Source organism: Crocuta crocuta, unplaced genomic scaffold, assembly GCF_008692635.1.
Source record: "Crocuta crocuta isolate KB4526 unplaced genomic scaffold, BGI_CrCroc_1.0 scaffold18, whole genome shotgun sequence".
In the NCBI taxonomy this organism is placed as follows: domain Eukaryota; kingdom Metazoa; phylum Chordata; class Mammalia; order Carnivora; family Hyaenidae; genus Crocuta; species Crocuta crocuta.
Genome location: NW_027532589.1, coordinates 2,133,628 through 2,140,563, shown reverse-complemented (window position 1 = coordinate 2,140,563; position 6,936 = coordinate 2,133,628).

Below are 6,936 nucleotides of genomic sequence, written 5' to 3'. Positions count from 1 at the left end.
ATGCTCCTCCCTCAACCTCCCATTCCTTCTCTGATGATTTCACCAGATTTTATAGTGGATATTTGAGTTTTCCTACTCCTTAATGATAAACATTTGGTTGCCTGTTTTTCACAATACCTTTTGCATCCTTCACAAACTTTCACCCACCCTAACAAGACTGCCATCAGTCTTCTTCCATTAATCACACAGTACTGTGCACTTCCATGTTTACTATTTTGTAATTGGATTTCTCTGCTCAAATACTTGCAATGGAACACCTCAACCAAAGACTAACTCCTGGGTCCTTCCAGGACTTTCACAAACAAAATGGTTTGGTACCCCACTGCAGGGGACATCTGCTCTCCTCACAGTGAGCCTCATTTCCTACACACAATAAGGGCTTTTCCTAATTTAAACGGTTGCTTTCACTGAATATGGCACTTTGTTTAAATCTTACTTCTCTTTTGAATTTTTCTAACATGTCACCAACTGCATGAAATCTCCAATCATCACAGCTGAGTGCATTTTCTCTCTTCTGAATATAAAATACTTCCATCCATTCTCATGGTACTCACTGCTTTTTTCCTTGTACAATAGTTATTAATGTATAGCTTGTCTTCATTACTAGCTTAAACTTTCCTTGGTAACACAAAGCTTCCTCATATTTATCGCCCCAACCCCCACCCCATAAACACATGCTCATTGGCCTTGTCCACAGTAGCTTCTAGATAATTATTGAACTATTTTAAATCATTGAGTATTCAATTAAATTATTAGTTAATTCAGTGAATGAACAAAAATATAGCCTCTGAACAAAGATGCATGTCTGAATTAGAAAAAAAAATCACTTCTGTTTCATAAGGTATTTATATATCTTTCTCTATTCTTTCAAATATAGAACTGTTTCAAAAACAAATCAAATGCTAGCCTTCTGGCAATAAATTATTGGGAAGCAAAGACATAAAAGTTAGACTGTTGAAACATGCAAGTACTACTGAGTCAAAGAGAACTTCTAGGCAGCAGGAATTAGCTGTGTCATACATTTAAATATGAATGTCCTTAGAACATTTGTGCAAAAATAATGGAGACTGAATGTTGATTTCTAAGTAGTATTAATATGGGAGTATTAAATGCATCATATTAGGGAAAGCAATATGATGCTTGCATCCTTGGCAGGAACTTTGAGATGCTTATGTGAATATAATATCTTAGGGCCAGATATTTTTGTAAAAATATGTGTTGCTTTTATTATAATGGATGACAACTACAAACTATGGTGCAAAATACACATTAAGTAATCACTACAGAACCAACTGGTCATATAAAACTCTGTCAGGTAAAAAAAATACAAAAAAAAAAATCACTTTTAAGAACATAAGATCTTATAGGAAAATGCAGTTTGAGAGACAGATTTCATGAAAGTTTCATATTGAAAATGACACAAGTACGTACACACACACACACACACACACACACACTTGCACCAAAAAGAATCAATAAATATAAAGACAATAGACTTTAAATTACTTAAAATTTGTGGCACTCTGGTCAATTCCTTATTTTGTACTTCTACATTCTTTTCACTGCCAGTTTCATGTGGATTTTTTTTTTCTTTATATAATATGAATTTTTCAATGGCTATGCTTCTGGAAGTGGGTCTTCATCCAAATATGAAATTATGAAACTCCTTTTTCTGTTTTAGAAAACACATTTTCCTAATTCCTTTTCTAATGGATTTCAGAGCACTTCCAAAAGAACAAATTTTTCATGACTCCTCCTATTAACAATAGTTTAATATTCTAGTTAAACTATTCTCCAGCTTTTAAAAATGATTTTAAGACATTTTTCAATAATATCTCCTCTTCATCAACTTTTAATATTCCTTCCCCCTTATTTATTTTTTACCATATTTCTAAGTTTCTAACAATTTCTAAGTGATTTGAGCTCTTTTATTCTGGATTTGAAATTCTTCCAGTAGATTCAGAACTTTGTGAAAGGGAGATCCTGTGAGTTCAGAAAGATTCTGAATACGTTTTATACATAACTTAAAATCTCATGTCCATTGATAAAATAAGGCAAAATTCTAGAGTTATTTCTATTTTAAAAATATCATGATTCAATTACAAGTAAAACCCACTATTTTCCTAGAGTTCTTATAGAGAAAAGATTTTTTCCCTTTTGTATTTTTCACTTTTCATGAGTAATTAAAATTTCCATTAGTATTTGACTTAGGGTTTAGCAAAAAAATATTGTATGTAATTTGTGAAAAATTGAGACACCTTAATATAGAGTATTTGTCATCATAAAATGATTTTCTGTAGTTGAGATTTTATTGATTGATCCTACAGTTTTTGTTGACCTAAAAAGGAAATATTGACAAATGGAAAACTCTAATTATATTCTTCATTGTGGGAACATTCCTGGACAGGATAATATACTTTGCTTTTTTTGAGCAAAATCTTTAATGAATATGAAGAGGGAATCCAAGGAGTTGGACATAAATGCTAGATTACTCCAATTAAAAAAAAAAGGAAAAACATATGGATAGCATATATTTGCGTCATATTTTGTCACCCATAGACAGAAATGTATGAGGTATAAATGCCCAGGCTAATAAAGTGTTTTATGTTTCTATAAGGTACCGAACCTTATGGGTTCTGCAGGAACCACATTCTAGCTTCAAATGTTTGTTGATACTTCATGGCTATGTAGGATTAAGTGGAAACAGTCTCCTCTCAGCATGTAGAGCAGAACAGCTTCATGCCTAGGGCATCCAAACTGGAGCCAGCACACTTCCGTATTCTTTGCAGCCCACAGCGATTGGAAAACAACAACAAAAATGGCACCATTAAAAATGGTCTATACTCCATTTTCTAATGATTATAAAGGCAACTTGATTTAGGAGAGGGTGCCCTATCAATTTCATAGCATGCTTTGTCACCATGATGGTATCTCAACAAAGTAACTAGAGTAGGGAGGAGGGGAGGGAAAAAAAAAACCAAAACCAAAACCATCTTCTCTTATTCTGAAAACACCTAAATGTACAATGTAAACCTCCCTTCCATATTTTTTGTCATTACTTACCTACAGAATGCTAAACAAATCATGTCCTAGAAGCAATAAAAGTCACTATATCCTTCTGCAGATGCCAAGGAGTAAACTAAGACAATTCCAAATGTACAGCACTGAGCAGTAGACCTAATTCTTAAATATAAGCAATTTATTTTGGAAAAGGGTATTATCTGCTGTGAGTTTTTATCATTCTATTGTAGAAGTTTTCTCTCTCAAAAATGCCACCTGAGCAATACAATGTATTATTGGGTTTTAAAGTAACAGCACTTTTCATCCTTGGATTTTGTATCGAGATACTATATAGACTTGCTATCCAGCATGGTCGTCACTAGCCACAGGTGGCTATTGAGTCCCTGAAATGTAGCCAGTACAAATTGTACTGTGCTATTAATTGTAAACTGCCGCCAAATTTCAAAGGCTTAGTACCAAAAAATATAAAATATCTCATTAATGATTTTATATTGATTAGATCTAAAAATAAAAATTTTTAGATGTATTGAACTAAAGGTATCATTAATTTACCTACTTAATTTATTTTAAAAAATTTTTAATGTTTTATTTATTTCTGAGAGACACATAGAGAGAGAGAGAGACAGAGACAGGGAGAGAGAGACAGAGAGAGCATGAGCAGAGGAGGGTCAGAGAAAGAGGGAGATATAGAATCTGAAGCAGGCTCCAGGTTCTGAGCTAGCTGTCGGCACAGAGCCTGACACGGGGCTCAAACCTATGAACTGTGAGATTATGACCTGAGCTGAAGTCAGATGCTTAACCGACTAAGCCACCCAGGCTCCCTGCTACTTAAAAATTTTAATATGGCAACTAGAATATTTGAAATTGCATGTGCTTTGCATTATATTTCTATTGAATGTAGAGATGGCTTAGAGAAACTGAACTACCCTTTCATAGGATTTTCTTTCTCAAATTGATATACACTGACATTTATAAACAACTGGTTGTAGCTATCATGAAAAGAGCTATGATAAGGTACTGGCAAAATCAAAGTTGGCATCATTTACAAAAAGCTCCATAATTACATTATGGTAAGAGTTCATTGACATTATCATTAATTGGCACAGAATTTATTATTTCTCCCTTGGTCTGAATTCAACAAATTGCTCTTAACTTCTTCAGTATGAAGGAGAGGAAACACTACTAGGTAGTGACTTCTTGAAGACTAACACAGGATCCCTAAAAATAATTGTAAAGACCTCTCTCTATGTTAGGATTTTCAACTTGTGTAAACTGCAGTGATGTTCTATCTAAATGTAGTTTATGTTTTCTTCATTATAAACCAGGCTGTGGATCAAGTGAAAACCAAGAGACCCAGGAATCAAAAAGAAATAGCTATTGGAAATAGAAAGAGAACTCAAGTTTAGTCTTCCGGTAAATTGCAAACCCCATAGTGCACATTTCAGAGTGAGTGTGCAAGAGGAAAAAACAGCTGCCCCTACTAGCAAAGGGGCAGTAAGCTTGCCTTTGGAAAGATGCTCTGGCAGAAAAAGAGACAGAGAGGATGAGAAAAAGACAGACCAACTCACCAACCCAGAGCTCTCTTAGCCATATGGGTCTCCCCTTCCTACCAACTCTCAGATTCTTCTGGCTCACAAGAGACATAACTCCCAATAAGTGCTTCTAAGACACCATGAAACAATGCATTTACTAGAAATTCTTACAGCAGGCAAAAGTTACATACTCATTCAATAACCATTTTGCTTTCTTAAGTGGTAGTTTCTGATTCTTGAATCTACAAACCAAATACACAAGAAAAAAAATATCTGGGAGAATTGGAATTACAAAGAACATGCTCTTGGCTATAGGATTTTAATTTTTCTTTTTTTTTTAAATTTTTTTTAATTTTTTTTTATTTATTTCTAGGAGAGAGAGAGAGAGAGAGAGAGAGAGACAGCGCGAGCAGGGGAGGGTCAGAGAGAGAGGGAGTCACAGACTGAAACAGGCTCCAGGCTCCAAGCTGGCAGTCAGCACAGAGCCCGACGTGGGGCTCGAACCCACGAACCACGAGATCATGATCTAAGTGAAAGTCGGACGCTTAACCGACTAAGCCACCCAGGCGCCCCGGATTTTAATTTTTCATAGGTCAAAATACTCCTTAAAAATACACTTAATTTTACAGAGACGAGTTATCTATTTACACAGCAATTAAAGTTTCCAGTAGGTCTTCCTAATATTTTTGCTTGAAGGACCTCAAATGTCAAGCAGTGTAACTGGCAATGGACCATTGAAACCAACTGTAAATCTGTGGTCCTTTGACAATTAAGCTTATTTTTCTCCTGAAAGTCTTTTTAGGATTATGGATGTCTCAGTAATGATAGTGGGTACGAGACCAATATGAATTGGCAGCTACAACTCTCTTTTTGCCTGGAATAATGTTCTACCAACTTACCTCTGTGGATTCCGCTTTTTTTTCCCCGTCTTGCATGATGTATTCCCATAACGGAGCCCAGTGTTTATTGAAAAAGAGATGATCTCTTTTAGCATAGAAGGTCCCAGAAGGAAGCAATGAGGAGCAGGTGTGTTTTATCTCCAGCCCAGCAGGCTGTCCTTCTACAGCAGTCTCCTCCAGCAGCCTAGCCAGCTGTGCAGCACATATGGACTGGAGGCCAAAACTATGCCTCGGCTGTTGTGCCCACATCACTAACTTCAGCCACAAGCTGCTGCTCACAGCATCCCTTACTTCTTGAAAATGGCTGCACCAGAATGATTCTCATTTTCTTATACCCACTGAAACACCCAAGCTGGCTCACTCACTCGCCCTCTCTCATTCTCTCTCCCCAAGCAGAGACTTCAGAGATCCATTCACCAAACAGATTATTTTAGGATAACATCTTTGTACTAAGAGGAATTAACCATGATATGTTTGCATTCTATAAAGTAACTTGCTCCGTTGACTTTGTCTGAGTTCAGATTCCCCTGGGAAGACCCTGAGACCAGGATTTCTTGCAAGTTATTTGTTTGAAAGGTGAAGGAAATAGTCGGGAAGTGAAATACAGGAGTGAAGGCACATATAATCAAGCCCACTACTACTGGGGATTGCTGAAGCTTAATTCTGCTGGGGAGATCCTAGGAGCCAGGGTGAAGATCATGCCTCCAAGTTATCAACACAAGGGAAAAGAAAAGCGGTGTATTTTTTTCATCACCTTCCTTTAGTCATTGATTAAGCACTGCTCCCAAGTGGTCCTAAGTCCTCAGCACAAATGGCCCATGCTTAGGTTGATGAACCTTGCTCACTAACTATAGAAAGATCTCAGGTAAAGAAATACAGGTTCTATAAAAGAAGTCAGGTTAGCATGCACCAAATTGGTAAAGATAAGGGGATCTAGGTGGCACACAATACAATACTGGGGATAATGGTGTTATTCAATGCAACACTTGAAGCTTTTGGAAGGGGAGGAGACTTCTATAAAGAGTGTATACCCCAGTCTATTTGCTATGCATTTGTAGAGACAAATTTAATAAATGGGAAATTTGGGACAAGTTTACCCACACTCCGAGTTATTTCATCTCTGCTAGCCTTGTCTTATTTACACTGAAAATATGGATTAGTGGTTTACTTTTTTAAACTAAATTCTCTTTCAAAGTTCTCAGATTTTCTATGATCTAATTAAATAGTGCTTGGTTTTGTTTGGAATCTGATTTAAAACTAATAGCAACGTTTTCTTAATATTTAACCCAGGATGATAGTTTGCGACATTAATCAGCCATCTCTCACATACCCATTGTGCTACTTTTATCCTTTGCTGATCTGATTCTAATGATGGTCAGATTTTGCATTTGATTATTCACCACAATAACTTTATAAAATATTCTTGCTCTTAAAATTCCATTTTTTTTTAATTTTAGAGAAATAGAGTGGGGGGGAGAGCAGGG